This window comes from Mytilus trossulus, chromosome 5 (genome assembly GCF_036588685.1).
Source record: "Mytilus trossulus isolate FHL-02 chromosome 5, PNRI_Mtr1.1.1.hap1, whole genome shotgun sequence".
In the NCBI taxonomy this organism is placed as follows: domain Eukaryota; kingdom Metazoa; phylum Mollusca; class Bivalvia; order Mytilida; family Mytilidae; genus Mytilus; species Mytilus trossulus.
The window spans coordinates 8,959,499-8,982,350 of NC_086377.1; the positions used below are offsets into that span (position 1 = coordinate 8,959,499).

The 22,852-nt window shown below is 31.5% G+C and overlaps 1 long non-coding RNA gene across 1 annotated transcript; it reads left to right on the forward strand.

Moving 5' to 3' along the window:
- Window positions 1-3,710: 3,710 nt before the first annotated feature.
- On the forward strand, window positions 3,711-8,976 carry LOC134719393 (uncharacterized). The gene is made up of 3 exons (XR_010107573.1): window positions 3,711-3,866; window positions 7,021-7,100; window positions 8,370-8,976. It is a non-coding gene; the product is annotated as an uncharacterized LOC134719393 (long non-coding RNA).
- The last annotated feature ends 13,876 nt before the right edge of the window (window positions 8,977-22,852 follow it).

A 22,852-nucleotide genomic window follows, 5' to 3' on the forward strand; every position in this document is an offset into this window, starting at 1 on the left:
TTATCTTGGGTTAAAATCCTCCTGAAAAATGGCTCGATTGACCCCTGTGTCGTCAGTGCACTCTACATTACAATTCTAGAAAATAGTACCAGTCTCGAAACAGGGGTTAATTTAAGCTCATGTGTCGAACAAACATGTTCCACTATGGTCATGGAATATAACTATCGACATCGCGAAAAATACTTTATGATTCCCAAGATCTTTTTATAACAATTGAATAAAAGAAAAAAAGTTTGGAACAAGTTAGTAATTTTTTGCTTGTTGCTGTTTAAAACATAAAATGCAAAGTTTAGCTATTTGAGAAAAGCTATTTTACATTTTAAATGAGTCTGCCGAACAGTTTAAAATATATTTCCGACACAGAAAAGATCGTCGATAACTGTTTTTTCTTTGGTGTTTTTTTTCTCTAATAGTTTTTTTTCTATTGAAAACAAAAACGTAAACAAAAAGTGTTTGTCCTATTAAGGAAAAATAACAGATTTCAAATAGTACCGAACGGCAAGTGAAGTTTCATGCTGAAAAAATAGCTTAAAAACACCCGTCCGCTGTATTCCCTAATTCTCTTTAAGGTAACACGATACCGAATGGCATATCTCCCGATTTTCAAACTTTTTGGCATACAAGTTCTTTGCACCGAGTTACATCGAAATATAAAATAAAAATTGGGGGTCACCATTTTTGTTTTCTTGGTATTTTCATTGGAAAACGTCGATTTGGGCGACACATTTACTTAAGTATATAGTGGAAATGCCTGTTTTTCGGCTAACCTTTTTAGATTTTCCAATGGATGGCTATGTTCTTATATACGGAGAACAACAAAAAACTAACATAATATTCAGAATTACAAACCGAATTCATACATGTATAGAAAATCATATGTCACCATCTTTGTTTTTGAGATAAATGGCTTCAAAATTGATTTATACCCTTAGAATTTGACCGAAAACGTGTGACGTTATTGAATACAGAATGTAACGTTATTCTCCTGAGAGATATGAGACATGGAAAACACAAAATGTGTCGGGATCTCAAGGGTGTTTATTTTATTTTCGTTTCCCCTGTCAGTTTTCCGTAAAGTTTCCTAGTGATATGAGATTCTACTGATATAATTTATTTCGTCCTGCAAATAGAAATTTCACTAACATGAATTTAACATTAATCTCGTCTAATTTTTACAGGTAACGAGCATAATACCTTCATATTTTTGTAAAATTCGAGTGAAAATAACATGTATTTATTTTACGTGTGATTCATTTGAATTACTGAGTTTTTAAATCCATTCTTTATGACAATGGTGGTGTCATTGCTTCATCCATGCAGAAAAATAGTACTTTAAAAAAATGATTCAACAGTCTGTCATTTGTGGAAAATTATTTTATAAAACAAATCTTGAGATCATAAAATTGAGATTGGAAATGGGGAATATGTCAAAGAGACAACAACCCGACAATAGAAAAAAAACAACAACAGAAGGTCACCAACAGGTCTTTAATGTATCGAGAAATTCCCACACCCGGAGGCGCTCTTCAGCTGGCCCCTAAACAAATATATACTAGTTCAGTGATAATGAACGCCATACTTATTTCCAATTTTACACAAGAAACTAAAATAAAATTATACAAGACTAACAAAGGCCAAAGGCTCTTGACTTGGGACAGGCGCAAAAATGCGGCGGGATTAAACATGTTTGTGAGATCTCAACTCTCCCCCTATACCTTTAGCCAATGTAGAGATCATATATGCATTCTTTATAAGTAAAACAAACTGAGAAACATAAAAGCTCAAGCTTGAAATTCCACATGTAGGAGATGTTAACCGGAGTCTGTCCTCTGCGGGCCTTTATAATTTATCAAAATGTCTAATCAAGAAACCTGTCATGAACAAAAAAATAAGAAAATCCAGACAATATGCGCACCTTTGAAAAACAGGTACACAATTTAAACCTGAAGCAAAATGACTATCAAGTGTGGGCTTGACGGTCGAATTTACACGGGTGAAACACTATGATGTTGCGTGCTCTATTAGTTTCAAGTGGCGATTTTGAATTGTAGGATTGATTGCTGGTAACTTAGGTCCAGTTGCAAAACATTTACGCATGTTCACGACGCAGTTGATAATAAATAATACATCCCGCACAGTCAAATGGACGCCTAACTTTGGAAACATTTTACTGCCGGTCGGAAGAAGACAAGTTACCAGATTTTTATCCCCATTCTCCATAGGCCTTGGGGTGTAAATTGTAGGATATAAACGAAATATAAAATTATGTGCAATATACATTTTCAGAATTATAAAAGGTTTTTGCATTCGCTACGAAACAAGTGGAAAGCTCGGCGAGTCTCGCTTTCCGTCGTGTTTCTAAAGCTCATGATAATACATTTTATACTAGTATTACAATATACATACATTCTTATGTTGTAATATTATACCATTATCCCAGGTTAGGGGGAGGGTTGGGATCCCGCTAACATGTTTAACCCCGCCACATTAGTTATGTTTGTGCCTGTCCCAAGTCAGGAGCCTGCAATTCAGTGGTTGCCCTTTGTTTATGTGTTACATATTTGTTGTTCGTTCATTTTTTACATAAATGAGTTCGTCAGTTTTATCGTTTAAATGGTTTTACATTGTCTTATCGGGTCCTTTTATAGCTGACTATACGGTACGGGCTTTGCTCATTGTTGAAGGCCGTACGGTGACCTATAGTTGTTGATGTTTGTGTCATTTTGTTCTTTTGTGGATAGTTGTCTCATTGGCAATCATACCATATCTTTTTTTTTTATATGTATATGATCTTTTTTTATATAGTATATTCATCCACAGAAAGAAATGCATACAGTTCTTTTTTACATGTATATAGATCTACTTGGAAGTTGCATGCTTGTACTAAAAACTCCTTTTTATACTGTGAAACTCCTCGGGCTTTTCCCGACGATAAGGCAACAACCATTTGATTTTCTGGATGGGGGGGGGGGGGGGGGGACTAGGGATTTTTTGGGGGAATAAGTTTGTTTCCAGTTTTGGAGAGAAAAAATAATTTGTTTTTCATGCTGAGAAAAAAAGAATTGTTTGTTTCACCCTCAGCTGCAACTATATGTAATACTGAAATTGAAAGAATTGAAAGAAAAAAATGGTTTTCGACTTGTCGCCGAAAAAATAGGTTGTCTTTCGCCGAAGTCAAAAAACTAAAGTTTTTCCAGAAAAAAAAAAACCATAGCCCCCCCCCCCCCCCCCCCCCCCCCCCCCCCCCCAATTCAAATGATTGCTGCCTAAGTATGTGAGCAATATGTCCCTCAGGGCCTAAACAGGCAACTATGTTAATTCTCTTTCAGTCGTTTTCTCTCCGAACTTGTACATGTACATTATTTCCACCTCAAATCACACAAAAAAAAAACACACACTACCACCAAATACCCATGCAAGCGTAATAAACACAAAAATGAAATCTTTTTTTTTTTTTTTTAAACGACAAATCTTTTATTGCACATTTCTTTGCTGTTTAACAAATTACTCGACTCACAGCATTCAACCGGGTATCCCTGTGAATTAGTTACTGTTTAACCAGGGAGATTATACAGTAAATTTATATTTATATGTATATATATATATATATTAATTATGATTAGTTATTATAAATAAAATACATTGATTTTAACAATTTGTCTAAGTTCTTAGTTATGTGGAGGTCATAATAATGTAACGTAAATACGGAAGTTGTACTATTCATTATCCGATGTTGGTTATAATTTAATCATTGACCCTTAACCTTGATCGGCATAATCTCGTGAAAATTGAGATGATCGAATGATTGAAGGATAACACGTGGAGTGATTTCATGAACAAAGGATCTAAATTTAGTATTTCTAAAGGTGAGTTTTGTTATATTCCCATTGACTTATGATAAATTGATCAAGAAGGATTTTTTTTCCTAAAATATTAGATATTTTCCAGTATTGCAGTAATTAGACAGTAGACAGTACGGGGTCAAACATCATGTCCTACAGGTAAACATTGACCATGCGTCACATTTAAACATCTTAAAATAATACATTTGTTTACATTTGAGTTTTTCTACATAATATATATAGTAATACAGAAGAATGATCATGCGCAATAATACATTATGGTTATTATATTTTTTTATAAACATCATTCAAAAATCTACTTGTTGTTTTATCAAGAAGTTTCATATTTTCATAATGTTGTTTAAATTCTGTTTTAAATATTCTATAGACATCAACATTGTTTTGTTTATACTCCGATGCATATGTAGATTTATGAATAGAGAATAATATTACAGTGAGAAATAGATTAATGTCATAATAATTTTTATCATATATTTTGTAGCCTAGTATTAGATTTTTGAAGGTGATTATGTGTGTTCCCATTTTTATTTTATCAAGGAGTATTTTGACCTTTTTCCAAAAGTTTTTAAAGTATTTGCATGAAATGAAAAAATGTTCATAGTTTTCTAATTGGTTGCAAATATGGCACTGGTCATCATTTTTCAGATGCCAGGTGTACAATAGTTGTTTACAAGGAAGTATATAATGAAGTAACTTCCATCTGAATATTTTTAGTTTGTTTACTTGTAAACTATTGAATATAAAGTTCAGCATTTTGTACAAATGGCTGGATGAATCTAATTTTAATTGTGTTTTCCATTTGAGAAAGCCAATTGGTGTTTTTTCCAGTATATAACATGAGCTAATACTTTTATAAATTTCTTTTGATGGAAGGTTTTCAATTCTGATCAATTTTGTATTATTTTGTGTTTTTAAGTATAGCCTTTTATCTGTTTTAACTTGAGTATTGCGCGAGTTATCTGATTTCATTATCATTTGCCATTTTTTTGGTATTGCAGCTCTTATTCTAGATAGTTCTGATATCCAGTTGGATTTGAGGGTCAATTTATCTAATACTGCCTTTTGTGATATATTTCCTGCTTCCTCTATTATATCATTAATAAATAGTATTCCCATTGGTTATCCAATGTGAGAATATTAAACATTTGTTTTTAAATTTTATATGTTTATTGCCCCATATGTATTGTTGTCTTATATTAATAAAATTTGTACTGTTGGTTTTTATTTCAGAGATATTTTTCATCTTAAACCAACTTTTGACTATTTCTAGATAGAAAAGAGGGATTGTTTTACTGAGTTTTGGGATTGCTTTTATGCTACCTGGATTCATGTTAAATAAAGAAAAGTTTTCTCCAAATTTATTGAAAAAGAAAAGGGGGATGACTTTCCATTTTGCAAATTGTGTTGATGTTAAACGTTTGACCCAGGATAATTGTATAGCTGATAAAAAATCATCAATGTTGATCATTTTAAGGCCTCCTTCCAAGTAATCTTTACATAGGGTGATTCTTTTAACTTTTTCTTTTTTATTACCCCAGATGAAGTTGTAAATCATTTTTTTTAAATTCATTTAAAAATTCTTTGGAAATGGTTGTTACTGATGCCAAGAAAGTTAAATTTGGTAAGATGAGAGATTTAATTACTGTTATTCTACCTATCATTGTGAGATTTCTTCTGTTCCAGCTATTGATTGTATCTTAAGACTTTCTTAGAATTTTTTCAGTATTTAATTTGTCACATTCATTTTTATTAAGTCCAAATTATACACCTAGGCTTTTAATAGGTTCTTTATTCCAGTTAATGTGTTCATATTTATCTTTACAGCTTTTAAGTCTGCCTAGCCATATTCCTTCTGTTTTTGATCGGTTGAGTTTAAGACCTGAGAGCATTCCAAATATTTCAATAATATTCAGAGCATAGCTAATTTCTTGCTTGCATTTAAAAAAAAGAGTTGTGTCATCGGCTAATTGTGAGATTTTCAGACTATGTGTTTTGGAATCTAATTTTATTTGAAATCCCTTAATACCAGTATCTTGTCTTATTCTGCATGCAAGAATTTCTACTGCTATTGTGAAAATTAGAGAGCTGCACGGACAGCCTTGACGTATCCCGCGAGATACATTGTAAGTTTCTGAAATCCACCCATTATTTAGCATGCAGCCTTTAATATTCTTATATAATGTTTTAACCCATTTAATAAAAGAGTTTGGTAGACCAAATTTTATAAGGGCTTCATACATAAAGTCCTATTCTAGCGAATCAAAAGCTTTTGAAAAATCAATAAAGAGTAATGCACCATCTATGTTAAAAGTTTCAGCATAGTCTATAATGTCTTGGATTTGGCGTATATTAAAACCAATATATCTATTTTTGATATACCCATTTTGATCTCCATGAATTATTTTCAGCAGTATTGGTTTTAAGCGCTGGGCTATAGCATATGCAATGAGTTAAGTGTCTACATTTAATAGCGTAATTGGTCTATAATTATCCAGTGACAAAGGGTCTTTTTTTTTTTGTAAATTAAAGAGATGATACCTATCGTGTGTATAGTTGTTAGTTCGCCGTCATCATAGCATTTATTTAAAACTTCTACTGTAAATTCTTTTAAATTACTCCAAAAAGTGCGATACAATTCAACGCTTAACCCATCTATTCCTGAAGATTTATTTAATTTCATGTTGAATATTGCTTTAGTGCATTCTTCTATAGTTAAGGCCCCCCCCCCCCCCCCCCAAGGAATCACTTTCTTTTTCTGATAGTTTGTGATCAATGTTGGTTTCATTTATATAATTTTTTATATCATTTAAGTTTGGAGAAGTGCTTTTATATAAGTTTTCATAGTATGATCGTTCTATATTTAGGATTTCTGCAGAATCTGTTACTATTTTCCCTTGATTATTTTTTAGCGCTGTAATGCTCTTTTTTGTTTGTCTTGATTTTTCAAGGCCAAGGAAATATTCAGTATTTTTCTCTCCTTCTTCTAGCCATTGTACTCTAGATCTTATTTGTGCACCTTTTACTTTATTTAAATAGAGGTGTTCAAGTTCATTTTCAATTTTTTTAATTTCTTTTTTTATAATTTGGCTTGCATTTGTTTTCTCATTTAGTTTTCTTAATTTTATTTCTAAATTTTTTATATCATTTTTATTTTCAGATGATCTTTGTTTGCAGTAAGTAAGAGTTGCGGCTCTTACCTCTGATTTAAACATATCCCAGAGTGTTTTTAAATTTTTGGTGAGTATTTGTACTTTATAATTTTTGATTAAATCATTTATGAGGTCAATATATTTTTGCTCTTTAAGTATACTATTGTTCATTTTAAAGAAAGCCCTGCCTCTTTCTTCTGAATTTTGTCTAACTTGTAAAGAAATGGCTTGGTGATCAGTGTATGAGATCATTGCAGGTCTATTATCTGCTTTTATAACATGCGGTCTTATATCAGGACTAACCAAGAAGAAGTCAATTATGCTCGCTATGTTTGTTTCATTTTTCCTTCTCCATGTGAATTGACTAGTATTTGGATTAAGTTCTCTCCATATATCTGTTAAATTATTTTTCTTTATTACTTTTTTTAAGCTATTTACTGGTTTGTAGTTTCTTGGGATGATATTAGTTTTTCTATCATTAATTGAGAGAGTTTCGTTCATATCACCTCCTCATATAAGGATACCCAAACGATTGTTTTCAATTATATTTTGAACCTTTTTGAAAAATTTGTTTCTATTTTTGTGTAGATTTGGAGCATAAACATTTATTAGAGTAAAAATATTGTCATTTATTTCTATGTTTATCAAAATTATTCTACCTTCATTATCTTTTATTTCGTTTATTGTTTTACATTTTAAATTGTTTTTGACAAAGATTGAAACACCTCTTGATTGTGTGTTACCATAACTATGAAACATTTTGCCATCAAACTCTTTATTTATTGTTTGTTCAATATTTTCTATAAAATGTGACTCTTGAATGAAAAGAATGTTACATTTTTGATTTTTTGTCTATAGTTGTAATCTTTCTCTTTTGCTTTTTTGGCCTAAACCTTGACAGTTTAGTGATATTATATGAAGATTTTTACCCATTGTTTAATTTAGAGTTTATATGTGTAGTTGATATCAAAACTACATTTACAAGGAGACATATTTGTTTCACATCATATTCACAAAGTACTTTCATTAAATGTTGGGTTTTAAAGTTACACAGTATACTATAAAAACATTGGTACATGTACATGATTATTTGTGATTTAAATATATACAGTACTGGTAAACAAAATATGTGCACATACTTCAAATTGTTCATGGAAGAAAATGAGACATAACAACACAAATATATATAAGCATTCATACATGTATTTAAACACATATTTTCATTTAATTGTCCCCATACATTAGATTTAAGTATTGCTTTTTTGCCATAATTTGAGACTATAAATATATAATAAAAAAAAACAGATATATTTTTTTTTGTATCATGTATAATAATTTCATTGTTATTTATTTGTAGGTTTGTTATTTTAACAGTATAATGAGATTGTAGGACTATGTACATGATGTAGGCGTTTACCATGTTTACAGTATTTACGGAGACAATTGGAGTAGTTATTGTTTGCAGAACATACAGAATTAGTACTTGCATTTTTTTTACAGAGGAACATGTTAGATGGTGATACATGTATTTGACTTGCGATGGATTGACCAAAGATTTTTATATTGTGGATTAAATTGGGCATTTGAAATATTTCTAATGTGTGGATTACAAGTGATATCCAAATGTTGTTTACATGATGTAAAATATGACTATGAATATGTTCTACTATTATAAGGATTAAAATGGACGGATAATTTGTTATAAAGCAAGGATGTATCATTGAGAAGTTGTTGCGGATAGTTAGCGAGATAAACAGAAAAATTGAATTCAGATATATGTGGATTAATGAAATGATATCTATCAGGGATAGCTTCTTTATAAACTTTAAATTTGTTGGATCTATTTTATTTTTATTTCTAACAGCTATTCTATTTTCTATAAACAGTTCAAAAATATATTTATTTAATATGTTTATTGTATTTTGATTCTGTATTATTAGCGTCTTAATAAATTTGATTATCGATACAATTTTTCGTATGTATTTTTCATAAACAGGGAAGGCTGTTTTAGTGATTGTTTTATCACAGCTTGACTTGTTCTCATCTCTTGTTTGTTGGATCGCATATTGAGAGCAGAAACATTTATTCATTGGTTTGAGGAATGGGGTTATTTGAAAATCGTTCTTTTCCATAATAAACAATATTATACACAGTTCATTACATATATATACATTTTCATTCACATGATTAATATTTATTTTATTACTAATTTCAAGGTATATATAATCTAGAATTATATCACACTTTGACTTTTTTTTGTGTATTTTTTTTTGGCATAAAAAGAAAAATAGACAAACAAGTAAAAAATATAATACAATATTTACAATTATTCATGGTTGTGTTTTAATTTGTAATTGTTAGGAGTTTTCAGATGTCCTTGGTTTTGTTGAGCCAATATCTCGGTCATGCAAAGTGTCGGTTGGTGTTGTTGCAGATCGTTTTGCTGTTTTTTGCTGTGGGGTTGTTCCAAGATATTTGTCCAGCGGACCGTGAGTTGTTTCCTGGGATTTGGATACTTTTTTCTTTTTTTTTTTTTTTTTTGATTTTGTTCAGGAGACTGTTCTATTGGTGCCTCCGACTCTGATTTAGATATGTTTTGTGTTGGTACATCTACCTTACTGGTATCTTTGGTAAGTTCGGTAATATTACTGGTTTCTTTATTCTGTGGAGTATCATCAGTATGTGAGAGATTTTCAGTCGATTGAGATGTAACAATCTCCTCATCTTTCTCCAATTCATTTTCACTTCCTTCATCTGACTCTTCTGTTGAATCCTCTGAGGCAATTTGACTGTTTTTATCAAATTCAGAAATGCAGTTCTTTGAGATATGTCCGTTTTCACCACATGTCTTGCATTTCCAATCATTGCTACAGTTTGTTTTTTTGTGACCTTTTTGCCAGCATTTGGAGCATTCAATGTCTGTGTTGTTCTCATTTATTTGTCCTTTATAAAATATTAGGCCACGGTACTTGCCAATTTTTACGTTTCTTGGAATTGTGTGTGGAAAGGGTTCGCAATGAAAAATTCTGTCACCTGTTTGACAGTTTGTCATTAACCCATCGATCCTTAATCTTTCTCTGTGATAATTGAAGATGTTGAGGTGCCAATTTTGCAGGTATCTTAACAATTGGCCATCATCGGCGGACAGTGGTATATTTTTCATCCTTATTCTCACAGTAGTTGGACTCTCTTTTTCTACATATCTTGGGTTTCTAGGGTATACTTCAATGCGTTTTTTCCTTACTGTAATTGAATTAACCACAAGTGTATTCCTGTTTTCCTCATTGTCTGGGTAGATGCGCCAGACGCCTCCAATTACCCTCTGAAGCCCGTTTAGATGGCTAGCTGGTATTGTGAGGTCAATACATCTAAACAGTTCTGTGTGTGTTAGGTAGTTGTTTTTATCGGGTTTTGAGCTACCAAAAATGTCTGATTCATGAATAAATACAGGCTTGATGTTGAAATATTCAGCGTTAGGTTCTGCATTATCTTTGGAAAAGTTGTTGTTGTTTTGTTTCAGTGCCGAGAAATAGGAGCCGGCCATCATTGTCCGGATTTTCACTGTTTTGATTACTCATATTGCAAAGTATAAAACTTCTGTATTTTGTTCTCTAAAGATTATCTGACAGTTTCTAGATGTTAATTAACGTTTTGATTATTATTTAAATGGTGGGAGTGACGTTCACACTTGTACATAACTATAAATTGTTGTATTATTCCGGGAGCTCTGGAAAACCGTGGTTAGCCATTCAAACCGGAATACGTGAATCGGATTTCAAGATCTATCTATTTCAGTCTTTTTTTTCGCTTGAATAATAATTAGTCAGTCGTTTGATGGTAAATTTGGAGAGGACAAAAATTGTAACGAAACCAGTCTGACTATAGCCAGTCCCGACTATAGGCGCAAGTTGCAACTTTGTGATGGCTTTAATCAGACTGTCACGGGACGTGCTTTTTCATTTTATTTTTGCCGAATCAAGTTCCCATGTATTTTTCAGCCTACGTTAACTTTTCCAGGATTCATTCCGATGTTGCTGTCTATCCCGTGTAGACTTGGTCTATAGGATAACAATTCTAGCACTTTATTTTCAAAATGTCTCCGAAACTGTATCGGATTTGCTCTGTACAGAACAATTAATTTCAGACAATTTTTATACTGAAACATGGAGAAAGATATTCGTCAAAATAACCAAATAAATCACTTTCTGAACATTCCATACAAACAAACTATTTTTGTATGAGTTGCAAAGTCTGCATTATCGCCTAATTCGATCCGTATTCTCATCCAGATAAATTTCCTTTTTCCATTTTGCCCGAGCGGTGTTTTTGACAAATATTTTAACACGAATGAATAAATGTACCGATGTAGATAAATCGTTCAGATGCTTTAATTTTAAAGAAACAGAATATTTAAAAGTAAAGTAATACATTTTTAAAGATAAACAATGAGGAGCAATAATAAAAAAAGTTATTAACATTTTCTTCATCGGTCAGGCCATAAGTCTGGGCAGAGTCGATGTTGACAAGGTCAAGTTTTCTAACTCTTTAATTATTATTCATTAAATGCTCCGTTTCTTATATCTCTATATTTAATGTCAGAATCTTCCTTGACATCAAATTTGAAGTCGGTCAGGACATTAGTCACGGGAAAGATGTAGATGGTCAGGTCAAGTTTTCTTTTTTTTTCTTGTATTATTATTAAATGTTTTAATCTGCCATGGTATTGAGTTTGAGGTCTAGCCAGTCAATAATAAAAAAAATCCCTGGTTCATAGCTGTCAGGACATAAGAAGTTTAAAAGTCAATTTGGTCAGGTCAAGTTTTCTAACTCTTATAAATATGTTTTTCATTTTTTTCTTTTTATTTATTAAATATAAGTTCTCATCTAGCTTGATTCCAAATTTCAAGTTAATCCTTCCAATAATAAAAAAAAAAGTATTTAGCATTTCTGTCAGCAGGACATTGTCAGGTTGTCAGGACATTAGTCAAACTCCGTACAGTTATCGATTCCGTTCCGGAACTATTTACTCCATCAAGTATCCAGCAAAAGTTACCATTAAAAATGTCACATAAATACCCAATATTTTTTTTATCACTTTGTGATTGCTAAACCTGATCCATTGGCTTGAATATGTGAACGTTATTCGATAATAACGTCAGGAACGATAACTCGTGGCGTAAAGTCATTCGGTATCGTGTTACCTTAAAACAATATAAAGAGAGAAAGTATGTACATGATGTATTAGCATAAACATGCTTCCATGCTCCATGGTTTATTGCACCTTTCTTTAGCTGACACAAAGTATTCCAATTTTTCAACTGCAACGACAACTGCGATATTTTGTGTGTTTCATGTTAAATTTATTTCTAAAGTAATGTTAATTCATTCTATCATACTTTGTACATTTGCAGAATTTTCAACCTTGGATAACACTGTTGTTTTGGATCAACGGTTTACATTTACACCTTCAGAAAGCCCAAGAATAAAATGCTACATGTTAGTGTAATTGAAATCCTAATCGTAGGTGTAACAGAGTTTCCACAGATGTCTTTAAACACTAATAGCTAGATAACAGGAATTATAATATACTTAGACCTTATAACATATGATTCTAACTGTATGATAATAACAGCAAATTAACGTAAACTCCATATTTTTCGAAATGGTGCTTAGTGGGCCGATATGAAAAGTTGATAACATGCTCCGATTGTTATAACTCCCTTTCCGTAACGTTATCGCATGGCATTCCGGTGATACTCGGCGAATTCCGTAAAAACACACCTCAATGCTACCTTTTCAGTGAAAAAAGTTACAAAGTAGTGTGTAAAACAATTATTTGGATACTGGAAAGTATAGTGTGTAAAATAATGAAAAAAAAGATAAAAAAAAAGATAAATGGATTTTTTTAAATTTTCAAACATAATTTAGAAATTTACTATAAAATAGATGACTATTCCAAACAGTGTTCTTTATGTAAATTGATGAATTTTTTTTTTTGTCGATTCGTCTATATTAGAATATTTTTTATTCTCTGTTGAGGTATAAAATAGAAAGATTTCATATCGAATGTACTAAATATGGGGTCCGACTTTCGTGAACTTTTCAATCTTTGAACTCCTTTTTTGGAACCGCGTACAAGGATCAATATATGAATCATCTGTTATTTTTTCTCCATTGTTGAAGCATGTGATGAAAAGTTCAAAACATGTAATTTTTCATATCTCATGTGTAATCAGCCCTCAGTCAATATCAGCCCTCGAGCTATGCGGCTCTTGGCCTGATATTGAACCTAGGGCTGATAACACATGCGTTATGAAAAATGGCATGTAATTATCTGATAACATGAATAAATATTTACATTCTAAACTTATGACGAAAGAACCCGACATTGCAATGGCCTAAAAAGAGCGAAAAGATGAACGGTTTCACAAAATCTGGAAAACTAAAACCTGAGAATCACTTAACCAAAGCAATGTAAATAAGCTCGTCATTGATACCAGGATTATAATTTTGTATTTAAGCTAGACGCGCGTTTCGTGTTTAAAAGACTTATCAGTGACGCTCGAATCAGAATGATAAAAGGGCCAAATAAAATACAAAGTTGAATGATCTCTAAAATATCCCGAAAGATATAAAGATCGTTTTCTAAATTTTGACATGGATCGAATAACTCATGTTAGATAACGTTGAACGAAAAATGCTAATATTACCTGTTTTTGTAGCTTTGAATACAAGAGCATTATTATATTTTCGACATATACTTCTTATGTTTTCTACTTTTGAATCCACACATATCAGTACCTTCTTCAGTTGTATTGCCATCGGTATCGTGCATATCATGGCGGTCCTTATTTATCATACATGAGTAGTTGATCATTTATGTAACAGTCTAATCTATATAAAATATGATAAACGAAAAACACTGAAGAACCACATCAACAAATGGAAACCACCGAACAACATTATACTGACTTTGGACAGGTGCAAACAAATGCAGCGGGTTTAAACTTTGCTATAGGTAAAATTCATCACCCTTAATTAGGACAATAGTGTATAATCACAACAAAGAAAGACGCACTATGGAATATTTTATTGTTTGGCGTTTTAACTATCTTGATCTGAGCATCACTGATGAGTCTTATGTAGACGTAACGCGCGTCTGACGTATACAATTATAATCCTGGTATTTTTGATAAGTTATTGAAATGGCCTAATTCTATGAAAATACATATTATCACAAGTGACCTTGAATTGCACGAACACATATGATATATGTCAAAATGTAAACACAAACCCAATAGAAGGGTTATATGTAAAACAATGTAAGAGAGGCAAATAAAACGTTGAACAACATACCATCAAAAATAATTTTGTTTGATGACGATCAGGTTTGATTTTTTGTGGTCTGTGGCATATAAATTAAAAATAATTAATTCGAAAAAACAAATTCAGATACCAAATATTTCTCTTAAAGATGACATAAGAAATCAATCATAATGTATTACAGCATTACTGACCTTAAATCTCTATTGTCTGATACATCTTGTATGCGTTACGTCAAAATGTTACTCTTGGCCGTACCACATTTTTTTATGATTAAGAAGCATTCAAACAGGATCTATACAATTAAGACCTAATTTTTTTTATTATGATATTTATTTATATATGGTGTTGTCATTGTTTAATAAACATGATAAGAATTTTTATTAAAGCATTGAATTTCAGTGTAGCTTGAACTGGAAAGTGTAAACAATTTGAAATCAGAACTACTTACCCTCCTAAAACATCTTAAGTGTCACTCTCAAACAAAAGAAACAACAAAGAAACCGATTTATTTATTTCTTATATTTTATCATTAGATAATCATGATATACATAAACATGTTGACTTGAATGAATATACAATTGTCTGCATATCATGTTTATAGGAATGTCGCCATCTTTGGTGATTTTTTTCGTTGCAGCTTCAATATAATACATATTTAGTTGTTTCCAATCCATTTTTTTTTAGATCCTTATGTGTATCATGTAGACGTATTCCTCTGTAATGTATAATATTAAAGTAATATCATGAAACAATATTATAAAAACAGCAGTAGTCGCAAGAACACACAACTTTTACTATGCAAAGCTTGTTTCTTTATCGGTGACCATTTATTATTGTATTATTTGGTCTGTTGAAGAAAGTTGTCTCATTGGCAATGATACCACATCTTTTTTTATCTATAAGATTCCGTACACATTAATTCTGCAATATGATATTCCTATCTATACATATTCCAGTTATTATAGATTATATACCTATATGGAGTTATTTTCTTTCAGAACGACAGGTCATTCTTTTTCAGAATCAACGCGGACGATACCATGTTTCAATGATATATGCTCCAAGGCATAAAATGACCTGTGTCATTATTTTCCTTGATAAACATGCAATCTGTGATTAACTTCGAAACTTTATTCGTTAAACAGTTTTTTGTTGCCGATTTGGAAATTTATTTTTCAAGGTTAAATCGATGATAGGTGTAAATGAAACCACATTGTAGTCCCGCATTTTAATCTAAGAAACAAATAACGTGAATTTTGTTAATTCATCGCTACACTAAAGAACTATTATCATATATGTCAGATGTTTTTAATGTGGACTTTCATAAGATAAATATTTAAAAACTATTCATAAAATAAAATTTAACATATTCGTGTGTAAGATTTTGTAAATCTTATTGAGTCAAACTGAATAGGTTGATTGCTTTTTGGTTGCTTGCTTAACGTACAGTTGCAAATATTTCATGCATGTTCAGAACGAAACAAACTGAATATGAAATCATACTGTATCCTATATTCGTCTTCGTGTCAGTTCTTAACTTTTTAAAATTTATGTATACCTTTTACTCAACTAATACGATAATCTTATATTCTATTGAATAACAATAACTTAACTCACGAAAGGGTCGGGTGCGGATGGTATATAATGATATCCTGATTATCTTTTAATGAAATTTATTGCTATGCAAAAGACAAGCTTTCTGCATTTTTCATTCGATTCAAGTAAAATTGTTAAAAAATTACTTTTCCGCGATAGAAATATCATAACAAATAGAAAAAAAGCATACCCCTCCCCCTTTTGCATAAGCTACGTGGTACAATTAATAACTTACAATGTGTCTTGTATTTATCATACACCGTTATCGGATGGTAACAATACATTTGTGTCTTACTAATGCAGTTACAATTATATTTTTATTGTGTATGGATAATAATTTTGAAAAGGTTTATATTTAAATTATTTAGTGAGTTTTATTACACTTTCTAAATGAGCGCAGGGCGTATTAAAACCTGAACGCATTAGAAAGGAATATCCCACCTTTGTGTTGTCAGTAAAATAGGATACTAAATTTTACAAAGCTTTATAAAATTAAAATTTTTTGACGGTATATAAGTCAGATAATTCAATACAATTGTTAAATTATGATAATCAATTCAAGATTGCAGGTCAATAACTAATGTCATTAACACAACTGTACACTATCTTAAATGTTCAAATGATATTCAGGTTATAATTCAGGTTTAATATTTCACAATTTATCATCTAAATACACATTATACATAGATAACCGTAATTGATTCAAATATAGAACACGTTATCATTGGTTATATACCTTACCTGTGCATTACACATTGAAGACGATAAGCGACAAAATGGCACAGGCAGCCTCTAAAACATGTGAGATATGTATAAGTGCTCCAGGATCCCAATACTGTTTGGAGTGTGAACAAAACTTTTGTGAAAATTGTAAAACTTTTCATAGTAGGCAGAAGATATCAAAAACTCACCAGTTCCAGTCTTCCTCTGATGTAATCCCGGAGGGTAAATCGAAATGTAAGGACCACAATGAAGACTTCAGTTTTGTATGCAAAACATGTGACGTAGTAGTGTGCAGTAGTTGTGTGACTGGCAGTCACACAGGGCATGCTTTTTCCAAGCTTCTGGACAGCATTAAACAGTTAAAGGAGAAGAACACAACATACCTACGTATAAGAGTACAACAGTCAACACAAAACATGAAGCAGATAGAAAAAGGTATAAAGGAATTTGATGTCAAGGTGGAAGGAGTAGTCAAAGCTATTACAAAAGAAGGTACACAACTCAAGGCTATGGTTGATAAGTGTGTTGCAGAGATGATTTCATCGGTCAATGATCAATCTAGGAGAGAAAAGGACAAATTGACACAGATCATGGCAGATACTAAAATGGATTTGAAGGCAGGAAGCAATTTAGACAAGCAGATTGATGAACTCAACAAGATCAGAAACGATGGTAATTTGTTACAGTCTTTACAGAAGCTTACAGATGACATTGCAAAGCTGACGATAAAGCCTATTCCCGAGTTTCCGAACATAAGGTATACTGCGAAGTCCGCAACAGATAACGACGTTAAACAACTGTTTGGTAACTACATACTCAGGTAATTCTAATAAAAATGACTGAGCATTTTGTTGGCGTAATACATGCTTTAATATAACCATAGTATCTTAATGAGACACGTTTTTTTTGCGAAATAAAAATTATGTTGTATTCTGAAATATAAACTTATGTCTTGAAATAATATGACAGACGAAGGAGCGATAATTCATGAAATACAAATATGCGTTCATATACATCTATTGTTTAATATTATGGATTCAACATGTGCTCCAGTAGATAAATGCAGGATCTATGGCATTTTACCTTTGAAGTTGTATTGATACATGTACGTTTACCTATCTCGACAATACGTAAACATATGTAGAAATGCAAAAATAAAATTGAGAATAGAAATGGGGAATGTGTCAAAGAGACAACAACCCGACAATAGAACAAACAACAGCAGAAGGTCACCAACAGGTCTTCAATGTAGCGAATGCTTGCTTCCAAACTAGTACAGATATAACTGTTTTTCTCGTTATTTAAATATGTTATTCTAATTGCATGCATTTTATGTAATATTATAAAAGAAATAAAGACAAAAGAAGTATACCGCTTTACAGTAGTAATATATCGATTAAACTGAGGAAAAAATCCGAACAAAACTGAGGGAAACACACATTAACTACAAGTGGAAAGCAACATAACAACATTAACGCTATACTGCTACAAAAACAAACGCCAACATACAAAGAAAATTACTATTTGTTCACAACTGTCATACTCCTGACACTTGACAGAATATTTCATGAAAAAAAAATATAAAAAAATTCTGTTTATCTTTTATCAGTGAAATGCGTACACAACAAATCAGGAACAAAGAAAGAGAATTGCCTTCATCCAAGAGGTAGGGAAATATTTGTGTATATTAAACAGTTTTAAAGTTACATATTTGGCAATATAAACTTGTTATCAAATCTGTGAGTGAATTACACATTATTTTCTTGCATACCTCGCCATTTGACGTTTCAACGGTTCTGATTAAGTTTGGTTTATATATATTATGTACACCAGTTTACCGTTTAATTTTATTTTCGATAAATCAATTAAAATGTCTCTCTACTTTTTTCCACTACGCACGTTAGAAAACACTGTATTGGACCCGATTGCATTTAAGTAGATAAATCTTCTTATGATATGCAAACACATACTAGTAGCATGCATTATGTTCAATAGAGTTTAGATTTTGTTGCATTAAGTTTTTGTAAATATACTGATCGTTAAAATGTGTCTGATTGTCTAGTTGAAATAAATAAAATCTCTGTATACTTATATAATATAACCAAATATAAAAGACATTCATCAAAGTTATTTGGACTTTTGAGGCACGTTGTACATATTGAATTAGTACAAGAAGTTTCAATTGTATTGTATACTTGAGAACTATCAGTCATTACAAAATGATTGGAGTAATCGTATATAGTTCTTCAACAAGTTAAAACAAGATTATGTTTTAATAAATAGTTCGTCTTTTCATTCAGTTTTTTATTGTCTGTAGGAAAGAAAGGCAAAGAGAATGAAAAGTATATGCAAATCAGGATTAATTCTACATGGATTCGGAATATAAAAAAGAATGACGTTAATGTATTGTGTCCTTGTATTTTTTTGCACTGTTTATGTATGTATCAGTTAGTAATAGCTTGTTGGATTTCAATATCATCTTCAAATAGAGTAAATTTTAAGTCAATCAATTGTATTGCTCATTATAGTGAATACAAACAGGATGTGAAGCAAAAGGAGCAGGGAAAATACCTGTATAGATGTGACAAGTGTAGGTAAGTTCATTATAATTATTTTTATGCACATGACACAAAGTTGTACATCTATATCATTTGGCGTATCAAATGTATGATTTTCAAGTGTCAATGACGTGCCTAATAAATGTTGGTTTTTTTTTTTCTCGAAAAATGCAACTGCTGTCATTTGTAATTGGCTTACGCCACACAGATGTTTGCACTGTTTAAGAAATCAATAAGAAACATTGATGAACAAACCAATAAGAGTGATATAGAACAGCATTATATCTGTTAACTTGTAAATAATTTACACAAATGAATGAAGGTAATGAGCAACATAGCTTCGCCTGAGTCAACAGTAATGTTAATGAATGTATAATAATGATAATAGACGGCATATTTTGATACTCATATTTAATCACTCATAGGACGCATTTGTTGGTTTAATACGTAATCCTTCACGGGTACTGTGCATGATTGTCATAATATGGAGAATTTCATTTTCAATCGGTTGAGTTGTAGTCTAGGGAGTTAGTATGCATGTCAGTAACTGCTATTAGTCTTTGTTGATATATGTATCATTGCCATTTTGCATAGATTTTTGTAGTTACCTATTCTGACATCAGACTTAAGCGCGCGAGGTTTGGCTAGATATAAAACCGGATTCAACACACCAATTGTTTTAAAAAATGTCCTGTTCCAAGTCAGGAATATTGAAATTGTTTTCAGATAGTTCAGTTCTATGTATGTTGCATTGACCTTTGTTTTTATTTCGCTTTAGTGTTTCTGTTGTTCAATTGTGACTTCTTATAATTGGTGTGTTTCTCTCAATTTTAAATTATAACCGGGATTTGTTTTCTCTCAAAATATTTATGACGTTGAACTGCGATTGTCTACTGTTGCCGTTATTGGTACTGTGTGGATAACTGTGTGTTTGTTTTGTCGACATTGAACAGACGTTTGCACCTGTCCAAATTCAGGAGCCTATGAGCCTTTGTTAATCTTTTTCAAATGTAATTTCAGTTAATTTATGTGTTTTTGGAGTTGGGTATGACGTCAATGGAAATTAGTTAATACATTTTTTTTGTAAAGAGTCCAGTTGAAGCCCGCGCAGAATTATCTCGTTGTGTTTATGACCCATAGGTTGCCTTACATTTTCTCTGCTTTTTGTCGGGTTGTTGTTTTTTTGACATATTTATACTTCCGTTCTCAATTTTACCTGGTAGTCAATCTTAGAAGGAGACACATATGATGTGAGGGCAAATGTCGAAAGGTCAAACAATACAATACTCATTTGTACAATATTGCAATTTTGTTTGGATGAATTTCCAGAGGAAAATTGAACAGCTTAGCAAAATTCCTCAATAATAAACGACAAAGAATATTTGCACATTGAAATGTATTACAAACTACACTACATTTGCCTTTTTTGTCGGCTATGTTTTAGATATTTAAACATTGTTAAAACGCTGAAACGGCATAATGTAGATGACGTTAAGCTCTAAACGCAGCACAAATTTGTGAATTTAGACGATTTACGTTGGCATTAAATTTAAGACCCTTTAGAATGTGTAACTGATACCATTGATCTGTTTCATCTTTCAGAAATGAAGTGATATCTTATTTGTAAGTATTGTCTTTGTAATTGACAAATATTAAAAATTCGCAATTCGTCAAATTGTTCCAAAAATAAGCTTACAATAGATTGTGACTTGAGCAACACGACGAATGCTAGGTCTAAATGTTCTTTTTTTTTATTAAACGTGTTGGTTGGCCTTTTTTAGTTTTTCTTTGCTATGGTGTTAAAAGTCTTTGCTGATTTTTATGATTTACGAATGCCCTTTGTATTTGGTTTAAGAAAATAAACATTTAACCTCTATTATCGGAAATTTGTACATTTTTCCTTTGATGTGTACTCGCTGATAATTTATAAGGGATGACTGTGACCCGTGTCGTCTTCCCCTAAATTTGCTTCTGGAATTAAAGGTAACCACAGGGCCTTAAAACTCCCAAGTTTCATATTTCTGGTCCATGTTGATAGATAAATAAACATGACTTTGAAAAAGCAACAGATAAAAGCTAAAAGTTTAGTGACGTCTATTAAAATGTTTGAAATATTTATGAAGTCGACAGGAAATGAGCTTGTTCAGATAATTTACTAGTCCAAATAATTATGACGTCTGGCAAGACTATTTTAATTTTTTGTAGAAAGACGTCCAGAAAAAGAATAAAATAGCCTTGCCAGACGTCATAATTATTTGGACTACTAATTTACAGTCAGCTTTTATTGCCTCGAGGAAGGGAAAAGGGGGGGCTCCTGTATTAAATGTCTCCTCACAGTGCGTTCTTAAAATTATTTGAAATCAATGTGATCGTTTTTATGATGAACACTGAGCGAATAATGACAAAATTATGTAATTTTATCCACTAAACTAAGCTAGCAAAATATAATTAAAACTTGTCGTTGAACTCAAAATGATGACCGATGAAAAATCTGCTGATTCAAATCGTATCATTCTTATTTCTGACTAACACTATGATGATGCTTTGTGAAAAATAAAAGAAACTTGACTTACCGGTATGCTACCATTATATTTGCCATTGTTAGTGTCATGTCCAAGCAGAAGAATAATGAAACACATGCAATACTTCCTTTTAAATACTTTGTTGTCCAAGAGAACGCCATGTTTACTGCACTGTGACAAAATCTCAAATGACGTAATGCAGCCTGTGACGTCAAATGTGATTTGCCGTGATTCGACGCGAAAAAGAAGTTCGTTTGTTATTTTCTCTATTATTGTAGTGATTCTTATTTTTTTTAAATTACCAATGAACAGCATAAAGGACTTTTTGTTTTTGATACTGAATTTATCACAGAAAATATCAGGCTCGCCCTTCGGGCTCACTTGTTATTTTACTGTGATAAAGTCATAACAGTATCAAAAACAAAAAGTCCTTTATTCTATATTTATACTGTAATAGAAAACAGGTCTCATTTTAAGCCATTACATCATATGCTACTGTAATACGGTTAATGGGTTAAACTAGTTATAAAGCAAAGTTAAATCCATCATTTTCTAAATCAGGGAATTCATGTACCAAAAAGGTGTGAAAGATACCTGAGTGGCAGTCAAACTTGTATATCGAAAATAAACTGAAAACCACATGGCTAAAAAAATGTAAAAAGAACAAGAACAACAAAAAACAATCATTTGTTTTTAATAGAGAGATACAAAGAAACACAAATTAAACAAAATAATCATGTTGATGTATTAATGTCGTGAGGTGAATTGCACATATAAATACTAGGTTTTACATATTAAATATTCATGAATAAAAATATTATTGATAATGTTGTCTCGTTGATAAAAACTATACTGCGACGTTTAGGTTATTTCATTTGGTTAAATAAAAATCTAGTTAGGTAAATCAAAGGTTGCTCGGACAAAACACTAAGTAAAAATATAGAAGTGTCATTTCGATTGTTTGCTCATATGTCACATTCATATGTATACATAAAATTGAAAATGGAAATGTGGAATTTTGTACAGGTTATAACTTTCTACAATTCAAAAATACAGGTTTATAGTATGTACAAAATTGCCTCGTACATGTTGTAACCTGTACAAAATATTGCTGA